The sequence below is a fragment of the Delphinus delphis genome, chromosome 5 (genome assembly GCF_949987515.2).
Source record: "Delphinus delphis chromosome 5, mDelDel1.2, whole genome shotgun sequence".
Classification (NCBI taxonomy): domain Eukaryota; kingdom Metazoa; phylum Chordata; class Mammalia; order Artiodactyla; family Delphinidae; genus Delphinus; species Delphinus delphis.
The window spans coordinates 114,422,590-114,438,651 of NC_082687.1; positions in this window are offsets into that span (position 1 = coordinate 114,422,590).

Here is a 16,062-nt window from a genome sequence, read left to right on the forward strand (position 1 = left end):
CTTTTGGATATGCAATACCAGATCAAACTCTGTCTTATAACACAACAATACATGTTTGTACATATTTATCTCTATGATGTACTCACTAGCCAGGCTACAACTCCAAGCTGAACGTTTCCATTAGGGTAGTCAATCAACAATTGAAATTCACTATGAACAATGTAAAAACATCCTTCCTGCTTTCATTATTTTCATTTTATATTTTAATATGATATAGCCTTCAAAATCTGAGTCCTTCATTCTCTAAGGCTTCTTCAAATATCTACTGCACAATTTGTATCTCTATTCTTTGAATGTTTTTGGAATTCATAACCAATTGAACTCTATATGAGTTCTGTCTTTAGGTAGATTACAACATTACTGATGGTAGGAGTAAGTCTTGTTTATTTCTATTGCACATAAATCTAATGCTTTGTGTTGAGTATCCTCAATGCTCAAAAAATACCTGTTAATTGATTATCAATTAAAGAGTATGATCGTTTCTAAAATTGTTATTTACATTGATGGATACAAGTAAAATTACGAGTAAAGCTACCTATAACCATGGAAACATGTTAAGATTAAGTAGTATTTAAGAAGATTATGTGCATTAATTTGTAACATCAAAGATATGACTGAAACTTTATATCAATAAAACAAAACAGAAAATGCAGGGCTGTGATCTTAACGAGTATTTAATATATATTACTAGTAACTTTTGTACTACTTGAGGAACTTAACAAGACAGTATGTCATCACATTTTATCTTTAACAGATATCACCATAAAATAATTGTACTTCCTGAAATCCTGTGTTTTCCTTTCCCAGAATGTGAGGAAGCATATTTAACTTGCAGAAGCATACTTAACTATAAATAAGTGTAGTTTCCAAATTACTGTTATCAAAATTAAAATAAACTTCTGAACTGAAAGTATTCCAAACGTACAAATGCTATTCTTCAGACAAATCAACACAGTTTAGAACATAAGAAAGAATACCAGATGTTCCCAAGGAATAGAAAAATAATTTATAAAACAGTAAGATGCAGAACACAGGCCATGAAACAAAACATTAAGCAAAGTGAAGAGCAGCTGTTGAGCTGTATTTCAAGTAGTTACAGCTCTGAATGCAATGTGCTGATATCAAAATAAATACAAAGACACATTTTTTTTTGGCAGAAACTGTTCCAAATCATCAAATAAATGAAAACTATGAAATTATCAAATCGAAGTAATCTAACTTGTATTGCCATGTAATGAAAGATAAGCAAATATTTGGCTTGATAAGTATTAGATCAAAGCAAATCTAAAATGTGTAATATATAAATTAGTAAAATAGCAATGCTACATCAGCAATTTTATAAGGACCAAAATATTTCATAAATAATACTAATATTGTATTTTATTTTATAATTTATTATAATATAAACAAATAAAATTATTAGTTAATGAATATAATTTAACTAATAATTGAATGGAAGGTTATTGTTTAATTGAACATTTGAAAATAATAGGAAAAATAACTTCTATACCTCATCATCTGCATATAAATTATTTTACTTTTAAGCACTCATTAGAACCAACTACATAATGAGTGCTTATAGGAAATTAATGAGTTTGATGAGCTGTAGACTAAAAAATCCTGAAAACTAATGGATGTTTTCTATGATTTTTTTTCTGTTCTGCTCCTTATCTCTCTTGGTTTCATTATTTGTCATTTTCTTCTCTCTTTATTTTACTTCCATTTATTGAACAAATATGTCTTGGGTACCCAGGATAAGTCATGCCCTGTTTTAGATATTTAGGGTACATCAATGAACAAACAAACTAAAATTCTGCATGCAGAAACCTTTTATTCTCGTAGAAGTAGAGATTTAATAAACCTAGTGAATAAGTAAAATATATCACACATTTGAAGATGACAATTTCTAGTGACAAAATAAACTAGTAAGAAGGCTAAGGAATGTGAGAGAGGAATAGAATTTTTAAAGGTAGAGTAATCAGGTCACATTTAAGCCCAGTACCTTCCATCTATTATGAGAAATCCTTGCATTTATTCTTAGAAATTTGTTGTATTTCTATGGAGCCCTGATTACTTTTACTTAAGTAGTGTTTGGTGTATTTTAAAATCTCTCTATTGAATTTTATATTTCTTGCATTTAAAAAATTATAAGTAGGTTTTTTACATATCTCCTTTTATCAAACTTGAATTTTTTTTATCTTTAATGGTTTCTTCTGTTTCACAAAAGCAACCTCTCTTATACCTGGAGAATATCAACTATGTATTTTACTTATTTCTTATAGAAAATGATTTTTATCTATATTTTCTTATTACTGGGTTACAAAGGAAACTTTCCCTCTCATTTATGATTTTTATTTTGTAAAGATTTTATCATTGTACTAGTTGGCTCTTGCTGTGAAAACAAATTACCACAAACACAATAGCTAAAAGCCACACATATTTATTATCTCATAGTTTCTACAGGTCAGAGTTCTGGGCACACAACTTAGCTGGGTTCTCTGATTCAGTGTTTCACAAGACTGCAATCAAGGTGGAGCCAGGGTTACCAGGGGTAAAAATCTGCCCCTAAGCTTCCGTGGGTTGTTGGCAGAATTCATCTCCTTGTGTCTGGAGGAATGAGCGTCCTTTTTTTTTTCTGGCTACTGGCAAGGTACCACTGAGCTCCGAGGGGCTTCCCACATTTCCTTGGAACATGTCCCTCTCCACTGGCCCACTCACAACCAGGCGGCTCATCTTTCAAAACCGGCAAAGGAGAGAGTCATTTTTCTCACTCATACAAGTGTGACAGAGCCTATAAATAGCATAACAGAAACATGAGGGTGACCTTACATCAACATTGCCATATTCTAGGCATAGGACCTTCTCATACTCAAGGAGAGTATAGGCCATGAACTTGGGACTATTCTAGGGTTGGTTGGTCTGCCACAATTTATAACTGTAAATGTTTCTGCTCAGGCCTGGTGGTTTTCAACAAGCAACACTCATGGGATATCCTTAGCTCCCTTCACTTTCAACTTACATATTTTGAGTATTGATCGCTCAAATACAATCCTCAAATCAAATTACTTGTTTAGACTACCAGGCATCCATATACTGGTGTTCTGTGGTATAGCCTGACCTCTGACAAGACTAGGGAATAGATATAGCTTAATAAACTTTCTCTTACTAATATAATAATTTTAAAACCCTCTCTTATTTTGATCTTTGCATTTTCATGCAACTATTTATTTTTATGCTGTGAGTACCAGGATGCAACATGTTGTAAAGAACCTCTCCACTTCAAACTTTATTATAAACATAAATGCCTCTAAACAGTTGCTAAGTTAAAAGAACTAATCCTGATAACTATGTAGAGTTTAACACATGGATTGAAGGTTGAAATTTTTGTCTAGCTGATTTACAAGATAGCTCCTACACACCACATATTAAATATGATTTCTTTATATTCTAGTTATTATATCCCCTGAAATCTCAAGTTAGAATGAAACAACAGGAACAAACCAATGTCCATCTCTACCTACACTGGAGCATCTTGTCTAATTACACATGAGAGTGTGTACCTTGTAACTGAATTCCAATTACTGATGCTGTGGTTAGCAGAAAATTTCCCCAGGCATTTTTATTTTACCTTCACTTGAATTTATTTGCAAGTTCATGGATTGGATTTTCCTTTACTATATGTCATCATGGTCATTATAAAGGTAAATTGATAGGAGGTGTATTAGGCATCATATTAAGCAGGAATTTTTCCACTTATTGTTGGTCTTATTATAGTAATATATGTTGCTTATGAAAATGTTTAAATTTAATGACTATTTTCAAATTTGTTATTTTACCATTCTGTATCTATAAGTTTAAAAAGCTCAATTTTTGTCGTAGCCTCTCTCATATTTATTTTAGTTGTTCATATATCAATGATGATCAAATTATTATAATTATTAATTGCCCTATATGTGTTCCAAGTTTTATTTACTGATTCATGTGATTTAATTTTATAATTAAAACAAAAACATAAAAACTTAGCTTCATGTAAAAAGCAGAATTACAGATAGGGCAAATTAACTGGGATTATGTTGCCTGAACTTTACTACTAGGTGGTAATAAGAAAAGTTTTCATAAAAAATAATGGTAAGGAATTATTATACACTTCTCTTCAACATGTATATTAATAAACTAAATCATTAACTTGGGGTTAACCATTAACGTGCATTTTAAATACTTCAAAGTTTGATTTCAAATGTTTTAAACTAGACTTAATGTTAAAACTGAATGAATTTAGTAAAATTTTACAGTATTTTGATGTTACCCATTGGGCAAGAAGATCATACTAATATCCATCTGAAACCTGATTCAAATTGTGGGTCATTTGAGTGCTCTTCTCTCTTCTATACTAGGTGTATGAACAGGAGACTGTGAAGTTGAGGGTAAACATAAGTCTAAATCAAGAATTAGAAATATAACTTTGTGAGGAAACGTAACTTTTTATTAACAAATAATACTAAAGTTGTTATATATTTTCACAGACGTGAAGAATATAATTCATTTGGGGCGGGGTGTTGAGTAGATCTATTAAAAGAACTACGGATTCCTTAAGAAAAAAAAACAATGTTGCAATGCCGTTTTTTTTCCCCACTCTCCTCTTTTATTCAGAAATTTTAAATCTACATTATTTCCTCTAATTTCTGACACATTACTGCTTTACTAGCCTGAAAAATATTGTGATCATGTACTGTTCTTCTCTTGAGTATATCATATTTTTCCCTAACAGGAACAGTATTTAAATATTTGTTGGCAGCTTTAACAGGAAAGCACAGCCAGGAAAAGAAAGCAGGTATCATTCTACCATTCATTACTCTGATTCTTTTTTGATAAATATTTTTAGTCATCAAATTATTTGCTGTAAATGGTATGGAATTCATCGTTATCTCTGATCTGATTTAAAAATAAACATAATATGCATCACTAAATCCAATACCCTTTGGGACTGAAAAAATAGCTCCATGTAATTGTCTTTGAGGGCATGTTTTCAGTTACAAGGAGACCAAAAAACCACTAAGGTATATCTCTACTTTCAGTTTAACTTATATTATCTCTTTTTCTATTTGTCTTAACCATAACTTGGAGACTTACGAGGTGGTCTTTCTAAATTCTTTGTAATCTCCCTATTAAAGAATTATTGACCACATTTTAAACTCTACTGTTTTTGGAAATTATATGTTGCTTTATTTTCATACAGTTCACTTTGAATCTGGGAAACTCAATACATTTAGGGTGAGTGAAAATATAAATTCATGCCACATTCATAATCTTACACTCTCCTAGAGAAAACCGTAGCATTTAGAAAGCTCATAAATATCTACCGAAAAGAAATTGTTTTTTGTAAGAATGACAGAACAAAGACAACCTATGCAAGAAAATGGGGGATAGGGATCCCTATAGATGCAGTAGAGATGGAAGAGACAGTAAGAGAATATCATCAATGACTACATGCCAACAATTTTTAAGTCTACGTTTAAATGGGGAAATGCCTAGAAAGAAATATTAACAAAACTTGATAATCGAGCCCTCTTTTGTATCATTATTACTTTATATATAATGTGTTTTTTGTTTAACTACTTTCAAAGTTTTCTCCCTGTTTTTATTCAATTTTATATGTTGTACCTGTTTATCTTACTATTTTTTCCTGTCTCTCTTGGTTTGGGCTGCTGAACTCCTTATATAAGAAGGTTTTTGTTTTCACAAAATTTGGGAACTTTCTACCCTTTAAAAAATATTTTTTTCTTTCTTATTGTCTCTGAAATTCCAGTGGCATGTATGTTAAATGTTTGATACTGTTTCACATCTTAGTAATGATCCTTTCTTAATCTTTTTTTTAAGTTGTCATGCACACTGGATATTTATGGATTATTTTCAATTTCAATTACCCATTCTTCCACTATCTCCAATCTATTGTTAATCCTATTCATTGGATATTTTTTTACAGGTAGTGTATATTTTTGTTCTATAATTTATATACTTTAAAAAATAATTTTCATTTCTCCACTGTAGTTTTCTACCTGTTAATTTATTATATCCATATTTTCCTTCATTTTCTCAATTGCTAATTCCAATTCTTCTGCCAACTCAGGGTCAGTTTGTATTGACTGCTTTTTATCTTAACTATAGCTTAATGTTTCTTCTTCTCATGCCTAGTATTTTTGTTTGTTCATTTTTACTTTAGACTAGGCACTGTAAATGGCAAATTTTTAGAAATGCTTGATTCTGTTATTTTCTTCTGTATATGGATGATTTTGGTCTATGTAATAGTTATCTTTACTACACTTAAACTCCAAACATTGTCTTCCCTGTGGTTGGCAGCAGCTTAGGTTTTTCAATCATTTAGCTATTCCTTTCCCTTAGAAAGCTTGATCTCTCTCTCTAACTTATGTGGGACTTTCCTCTTTCATGACCCTTTTCTTACTAGAATCTGTCCCCTTATTTAACAACAACTCTGGAAGCTCTTAACGTAACCAGAAAAAAACATGGCTTTTTGATTGATTTCTTCTTGCTCTCTAGTGTGCAAACTTCATTGGCCTTTATGTGGAAAGTCATATAAATATAAATATTCTATTATAAAGTTACCTTCTCTTAAGCATCTATTCATTTCTAGGTTTTTGTTTGGTTTTGTTTTCCTTTTGGTTACTCTCCATTGCCTTCAGGTATTGGACTTTTTTTTGGGGGGGGGAATTTTTTTAAATGTACTTTGTTCACAGTTAATAATTATTTTCTGAATATCTGGAAACAGAACCCAAAGTCATGCATTTCATCATGGAAAATAAATCATTATAGTGCTTTTGTGTCTTCTAATATCTAAGGAAAGAAATCCTCAATAATTTCAAGCTAAGCTGTGTTATGCAAACACACAATTAGAATATCACTAATGTGATTATAATTAATGTAGCACCCTGCAAAGTGATTACCAAAATCAGTCTAAATTAAATGTCCTAGATACTTATATGTACCATAAACATAAAATCAAAACTTTAATGAAGTAATACCTTTTATATTTTACTTTGTTTGCAGAAAAAGAATGACTCCTTTGCATTTGGAAGTCCCAAAATAGTGATTATTGTTGCGATAAATACTGACAGTCCTCTAAATGTGCAATGAGTGTTATTTAATTTCATATATAATTTGAAGTGCTCATAGGCTATTAAGAAAAATTGTTAACATTTATGGAAACATAAGAGAAATGGCTTACTTCATGTTTCACATCTCCCCAGAAGGGGGAAGAATGATAGAAAAAAATGGTAATGCTTACAGAGCTATGGCTGTCTCAGGGTAATGCAGAACATATCCATGATTTATATCTATTATTATCCTCAAACAATATTTCCCGATATAAAAAACAAGAAAATCCCTCACTTACTGGTGACCCATTTTACTACTTCTTTCATTTCTCTGTTACTAAGCCACCAAAAGACCCTAAGAAAAAAGATTTGTAACACTTTTTCATATATCATACACAGGAGTATACCCCAAATGTGCTCTATAAAGCAAATAATAAATAATACTTTTGTATTTGTGTTTTCTAGGATTTACAGGATTGTCACAACACTGTATACCAAAGTTTTCTATTACAATATATTTTATAGAGAGTTTTACTTGAGGAGGAATTTTTCATGTAGGAGCCAGAATATTCAATTTTTTAAAAATATTTTTAAATGGAACTTGTACTGTGAGGATTTAAGTTGCCTTTGTTTCCTCCCTGACATTCAGTAGTAAGAATACCCATGGTCCAAAGTCCTTCTGCATTCTCTCTGAATACTTGTCAACTTCAGCTTTCCTTTTATTTTATGCACGCTACCCACTTCATCTTCTATTACTTACGCCCTATCAATATTGCCTTCTCTCCTTAAAAAACTAAACACTATACTCTTCCCAGCAATCACTGCTTTAGTACCTTACCTAGTAGAAAGGAGATTGAGATCTTGCATTTACCATAAATTCTAGGTAGGACCTTGTTACCCAATAATAGACCTATTAAGCACACTTTACATAACAATATAACAATCTGTCATGGGTTCTATATGTGTTTTTTTCTTTTCCTGATAAAGATTATAGATAGTTTTCCAGAAAATTTTGAGCATACAAATAAAACAAAATTATTGAAATTATGAAGTCAGCATACCAACATTAGAGTAGTGAGGTTTTTGAGTCTTTTTGTATTTTTAACATGTAGAGAAGCAGGGGGAAAAAATCAGCTTCCCTAAGTTATCTTCAGTATAATCTTCAGCTCAAAATTTTCTGTTGAGCCCTTTAACACTCAGAAGCAATATAACTAATAACATCTTTGGCAATAGCATATTTTCTCTATGTTTTGGAAATCTAGGTAAGAGTGACATATATGTATGACTGATATGAGGTGGCAATATACTTGGCATTTGAATCTAATACTGAATTTTAACATAATTTTAAGAGATATTTTTTAAATGTATGTTAATGATTTATTTTACCAAATAACCAGCACCACTGGTATCACTGACTTTCACTTCATTCTTGGATTTCACTCTGCTGCTCTGTTCTCTCTCTGTTCCTCACCCAATTCCACCCCATATTTGAAATAGGAAGATAAAAGATAATATTTTGTTCCAATTGTGAGACATTTATCACTAGGGAATCCTCATTCTTTATATTTAGGTATGTCCGGCATTAACCTTGGATTTCACGGTTTTCAAATCTTAAGTTTTTCAAAGATTTCTGCAAATTTCCTGAGTCTTGAATTTTATATTTTCTCTGACTCTGCCTTCCGTGATCTCAAATGCTACATTTATACCACCCTTCCGTAGTTGGAACAAAAGCTGAACTACTGTAACAAAGACTCCCACAAATTCATTGGCTTATTGAATACAAACTGTTTATCTCCACGAAGCTGACCATGTGAATTATCCAGGTCTGCATGCATCTCTACTCTAAATAACCTCTTAAGGGCCCAAATTTCTTCCATTGTAAGGCAGCATCATCCTCTAGGGCATTATTGTTGTCAGGCTGGTCAAAGAATCACATTGTTCTATGTAGTGTTCTGTTGGCTGGATGGAGGAAAAGAGGGGAGTAAGTCCGTGACTTATGATTCTGAGGTATCACTAGCACACATTATTTCTGGTCATATTCCACTGGACAAGTATAACGAGAAAGTAGGTAACAAAGTACTCCTGGAAAGCTTTGCGTTCCAACAACTAAAATTCCAAGGAAGAAGAGAAAACCAAATTGTGTGTGTGTGTGTGTGTGTGTGTGTGTGTGTGTGTGTGTGATGCTAATGGTCTCACCATAGTCGGCCCCCTCTGACCACCTTTCTTCCCCTGCATAGAATACATTTACTCCTTCCAAAAGTGAGAAGACCAAAATCTCATATATTTATTGTATTCACTTGAAACTTCAAATATCTGGATAATGTACAAACCTCTGTATCAGTTTAGATGTGGCTTCTCATGACATCCCCCCAAGATTTAACCCACTTTCAATATATAGTAGCTCAAAACTAGTTATTCATCCCGATATACAGTATGCAAATACTTTAGTAAAAACAGCCATTAAAAATGGAAAGACTGGGAAACAGTTATTAACTGACAGTAATTTTAAAATTCATCTGGGCAGGAATTATGAAGCCTCCTACCATAGCAGTGAGATAAATTCTTTCCTTAGTCAATCTAGCTACCCCTGGTTCTGCTATCTAGAATAATTTTATTATCCTTCATCAATAAAATACTACAAAATGAGTAATTTAAACAACCAATATTTATTTCTCACTGTTCTGGAGACTGCAAAGTATTGAGGACCTGCTTCTGGTTCATAGATGGCCATCTTCTCTCTGTGTCCTAATATGGTGGAAAGGATAAGAAAGCTCTCTGGGGACTCTTTATTTATAAGGGCACTAATCCCATTCATGACAGATCCACCCTCATGACCTAATTACTTCCCAAAGGCTCCACCTCCTAATACCATCACATTGGAGGTTAGAATTTCAACATATGAATTTGGGGAGACACAAACATTCAGTCCATAACATCCCTTATATTTTGTGAACTGTACCTTTGCCCTCTGTGAGGGTAAATAATATATAACCATATGTGTCTATTGTCCACCATTATACCTTTTGAAGTAGGAATTGGAAACTATGCCTTGTTTCGTGGTCTTTAGGGTGGGCTATGAAGGCCAGGCTTATTATCTCTTTAACATACAATTTCCAAAACTTAGTAGGCTTCTACTCAATTTGCTTTAAGTCAGCCCTATGTGCTGGTAGTAGATGTAATGCTCAAGCTCACTTTATTTTTTGGTTTCTACTCTGCACCCATGTACTTCTCTCTCATTTAAGTGGAGGCTGCTCTATGCCATTTAAAACAATAAACTCTCTGTGGGAAGGTACTGATACATCCTTATTTGATACATGGCACAGGGGTATCTCCCCCCCACCTTTTTTTTTTTGGCTTAGTAGTCTTAACAGGCCTTAAAGAAAATCCTTGAAGAACAGGCATATATCCTGCTACTTTGTAAGTCGGAACATTTTGTTTTCTGACACTATGGTGCGCCAAATCTGTAAATTCTTTTCCTTCTATTACTGCTTACTAATTGGCAACTTTTTACCTGAGCTCATGTCTTTCTTTTGCTACTTTGCTAGAGTAGCAAGGAGTAAACACTTACTCCTAACTTTTCTAGATACTTTCCCTAGAGCTATATCTCAAAAAGCACATGGTATTTATCAGTAAAAATTGTATACAATATTTTTGCCAAAGCATTATAAGTCTAGTCAACTCTAGAAGTCTAATTCTAGTTTGCAATAGGCTTTTTCTTGCCAACTTAGCCAATTCCAAATATTTTTTTGTCACATCAGCTGACTTCTGTGGTCAATATCTCTGTTAGAGTAAAGGAATAACTACTAAAAGAAAAAAAAGCCTTGTGAATAAGTATTTGAATGAACAAAATTTTCCTTTTTGTCACAACCAACAGTCCTGTTTTTAGGGAACCAGATTTCTTTCATTTTGGGTTTCTAACACCCTTGAGGGCAGGGGTTCTCAATGTGTAGTGTATAGAATTCCGGGGATTTCTGAGACATTTTCAGGAGACTTCAAAGTCAAAATAATTTTCATACTAATACTAAGGTACTAGTTATCTTTTTATCCTGTGTTTATATTTGTACATAGGCATTGTGCTCTTCACTGCCATGCAATTACAATTAAGAAAAGTTTTAAATGAACAGCGTTGCTTAATAGTTGCCTTAATGAAACAGTAAACTTATTAGTTTTATTAAATCTTTATCATTAGTTAATCTTTTTAATATTGTGTGTGACAAAATGATAAATACACATAAAGTAATTCTGTTAAGTACTGAACAATACGATGGTTTTCTCTAAGTAAAACATCTGTGTGATTGCTTTTGTGTTTGTGTGAGTGTGTTTTGTTATTTGTATTTGTTGTTGTTATAGAAGATCAATTTTACTTGGAAAAAAAGACAGTTGATAAATGCACTTAGGTACAGCCTGGGTTATTTGATAGTATTTTTTTTAATTAACATTTTACAAGGAGAAAAATGACACTATTTTTGTTAATAAATAATAGAATTTTCAAGCAAAAAAATTTGGGGGGAGAAAACTCAGATCTGCCTCTATGATCGTGACATCTTTCCAACACTTAAAGGCTTTTCTGATGAGACTGGTGGAGATATTAACAAATGTGAATGCTGGTATTACCTAAGGACATGTGTCAACATTGGAAGATCTATATAGCCCACTAAGCCAAACTTTTCCAAAAGGACACTGCACAATGTATCAAAATCACTGCTGTATGAAGTGTAATGTAACAGAGTGGAAAGAGTTTTTTGACAGAGTTCCTAATTTCACATCATGAATAATTTTTAACAAACTAGAGCTTGTGAAGTTTTGATGGAATATAAAACTATTCACAATTATTGGAAAAGGCTGTTAAAAAATTTCTATTTGTCCAACTACATGTCTGTGAGACCACATTTTCTTCATATATTTTGACCAAAACAATATATTGCCATAAGTTGAATAAAGAATTAGAAATGAGAATTCAACTGCCTTCTCTTAAACCAGTTATTAATGAGATTTGAAAAAACATAAAATGTTATTTTTCTCACTAATTTTTTTGGAAAGATTATCTTCATAAAAATGTGTCATTCACTTTTTAGCATGTTACAAATTTATTGTTACTGCAAATGAATAAATATATTTGTATTTTAAAGTTTCTCAGTTTTGTTTTCTAATACTGCCGGTATTAATAGACATGACCTGAAGAAACATAAACTCTTGAGGCCCTCAATGATTTTTAAGAGTGAAAGGAACCAAAAGTTTGAGGGCATTGGTGTCATCTGTGTGGCTGAACCTGACTCACATATACCAGATTATTGTTGTAGAGAAGGGGAAAGAGAGCATGGAGTAAGAACACATCTTTTCTCAAAGCTGGTAGTTACCCGTGGTTTACATTCTACCATAAGAACCTAGACAATGGTCATATCTATGGATAAGAACCTAGGATATGTATTCCAGCTGGACGGCCAAGAACACCTACACACTTATTGTTATGGACGGTTTTAATGGACTGCTATAGCTGTCACACTTTTCACATGGCCTGACATGATAGAAAAATAACACTTTTTCCAGTTAGATTTTTCACCACGCCCAAATGTATTAGTGGATAAAGTGGCTATTTCTTATTATTACACAGGAGAAGTGGAGAAAGGTATTCATCTCAAACAAGACCTAAATTAAATATTCATCATCTTCAAAATTCCTTACTAGCTGCCCAGTCAACAGGCTATATCAGCCACTGCCTTCCTGCCTTTCAAAGTTTCCATTAGTGTGATGGTTAATTTTATGTGTCAACTTGGCTGGGCCATGGTGCCCTAATAAAATAGTATATGAGGAATATGAGAGACAGAGACAGAGAGACAGAGGAAGAGAGAGAGATTTTAAGGAATTAGTTCATAATTGGGGAGGCTTGGAGATATATATACATCTCCAAAATATAAATATATATATAAATATGTAAATGTATTACAACAAAGTAATAGATATTATATTACATTGCTATTATTTTTCTACTGATATCTTTAATAAAAGACTAGCTTCTACCTACTCTGTTGAAAACATAAATATGTTCAAATGAGAATTTAACTTATATTTTATGAAGGATTCATTACTAATACTCTCATTAATATAGTTAAATATATTCAACAATATATTTAACACACTTGCACTGGAAATGTGCACTATGTTGGTGTTTAGTATTTCTGATATTCAGGGATAAAAATGTGTCTATTTCCCAAATCTAATATAATAAAAATCCACTTTTCCTTTGAACAGTACTTTTTATTTTGTTTAATTTGAACACAATTTTAACATATAGAATATCACCTTCAATTCAACGGAAAAATCTCATCTTATATGTCCTGTGAAAAGTTCCATATTAAAAAAAAAAGAAGAAATATGTCTATCCACCAGTAGCACTATAGATTTTAAACACAATCTTTCCAACAATTATTGAATTAATAAGTCCAATTGCTGATGGATATAAATATACTCCAAGCGAAGAAATATGTCTGTCTCCATTCTTATTGTCATTTCTTATTTTAGTTTCAACCAAAAATTATACTATAAATTCTCATATCAATATTTTGAGTGGCACTTCGGATTGTTATTGAGCAAGACATTTCAAAGGCATCCATCTTTTGTATGGTTCATAGTTGGCAGATACGACAACTAGCTATTGGTATAGTAAAGGCTGCTTTGAAATATTCCATCCCAATGCCCTTCACTTTATTTGGCATGTTTGATGACATATCTATGATTTTATTCTCAACTAGATTTCCCTTCTTTATGCAATTATTTTATTAACTTTATCACTCTTATACCCAATATGCTTACACTCTGAATGATGTGCTCTCTATTCTCAAGCCTTAACATTTCTATTTTATCAAGAACTCTACTTTTTTCTTAGTTCTATAAGATTATCACTTTGTACCCTTCTAACATACGTTTCTGGTTTGTTTTGAAATTTCTTGTAGTTCTTTAAGATTATCACTTTGTATCCTAATATATATTTCTGGTTTGTTTTTAAATTTTCACATGATATATAATACTGCATATTTTTCACATTCTCCTAGTTACATTTAAGAAATTCATTCCCCATAGACTACTTAGTTAAGCATATAGCTAACAGCAGAATTTCATTTTTATAATTTTACTTTTTCACATTTCATCTTCTAGCTACTTTTCTTTCTTTCACTTCAATTCCTGAAATAATTGTTATCAATTATTTTAAACAATGACATTTCTTAAACTTACATTTTTTTATGTCAATGAAACAATTTTTTTGTGTGTTTCACTCACACCTTGCTTAAACTGAGCTAAGTTGCAGTCTACTACAGTCTATTTGGGTCACTGATTTAGAAATAGTATCTTTTTTGGTCCAATTTTAACAGTTTTTATTTTTTTGGCAAAACCCATTCAGAGATAATCCCATTTGGCTTTTGGTTATTTGACACTGGTTAGCTTATTTTGTGGCTTGGCAGAATAAATTGAGGATGCTATGGAAAAAAATGTATCATGAACAGGTTGGTAATATAATAGTATCAGCTATAGAATATCTGGATTAAAATATCTGAAGATATTTTAAAAATTATTTTCTTTGTATTGAAATATATATTAGTAAATAGTTTAAAATATAGTGGCTCTATCTAGAAAACATATACAGAAGGTGACTGATAACATAATTTTATTATTTAGTCACCTTTAATATATTATGATATGTTTTATGTAAATTTTATATGTAAGTAAAATGAAGAAATCATAAGCATACAACTGGATAAATTTTCACAAACCGAATACAATAAGCACTCAAATTAATAAATCAACATCACCAGAACTCCAGAAATCCCCTCGTACCTTTCCTACTTATGTCTCCCAGGATAACCACTACCCTGACTTCTAACAGATTAGATTTGCTCTTTTCGGACTTTAGCTGAATGATGTTGAACAGTTCATGCACTTTACATCTGGTTTCTTTTTTAATATTATGTTTGTAGGTAACATCCATATCACTTATGGAGTAGTGGTTTGTTCATTCTCATTTTTGTCAATTCTGAATATTGTTGCTACGAACCCTCTAATTGATTTTAGTTGGATAGGTGTGTGCATTTCTGCTGAAAATACAACAAGAAATAGACTTGCTGGGTCACAGCATATTAGTCAATTATTTTGTTTCTTTACTCTCCAACCACCAGTACCTGAGACTTGAAGGTATTCCACATTCCCAGTAACACCTGGTATTACTATTAGTCATTCTGACAAGTGTGTAGTTGTATTTCACTATATTTCATTTGTATCCTCTTAAAGACTAATTAAATTAACTGCATGTTCATGCATCGTTTGGATACTTAGATAGCCTCTCTGCATGAAGTAACTGTTAAGTTTGTAAGCCTTTTTTGCTACTGAACAGGGTAGTTTTATCTTATTAATGTTTAGGAGTTCTTTGTATAGTGCAGATGTAAGTCTTTTGTCAGATACCAGTATTGCAAATATCTTCACTCAATGTGAGTTTTTTCACTCTATCAATGGAATATTTTGATGACCAGAAGATCTAATCATTAATATAGTCAGTGTTATAAATTTTCCTTTTATGGTTAAAGCTTTTTGTGCCCTATTTAAGAAACCTTTGCTTACCATCTGTTATAAAGATATTCTCATATGTTTGCTTCTGAAAGTTCACTGCTTTGTCTGTCACAAACCAACTAAAATGGACATTTATGAATATTATGATTTAGGGATCCAATTTTCCCCCAAAGGATCCAATTAACACAATTGGTCTTTATTGAAAAGATCATCATTTTCTCAGGGCACAGCAGTATTGATGATGTCATAAATAAGTTGACTCCATATGTGGGAGTCTGTCTCAGGATATTCTTTTTTCTTCCATATTCCATTGGTTTAATTTCTTATATTGTTTCTGCCTTTACTATTTATTTGGGATTGAATAACTTTTATATTTTATCAGCTTTTTTTCACTTTT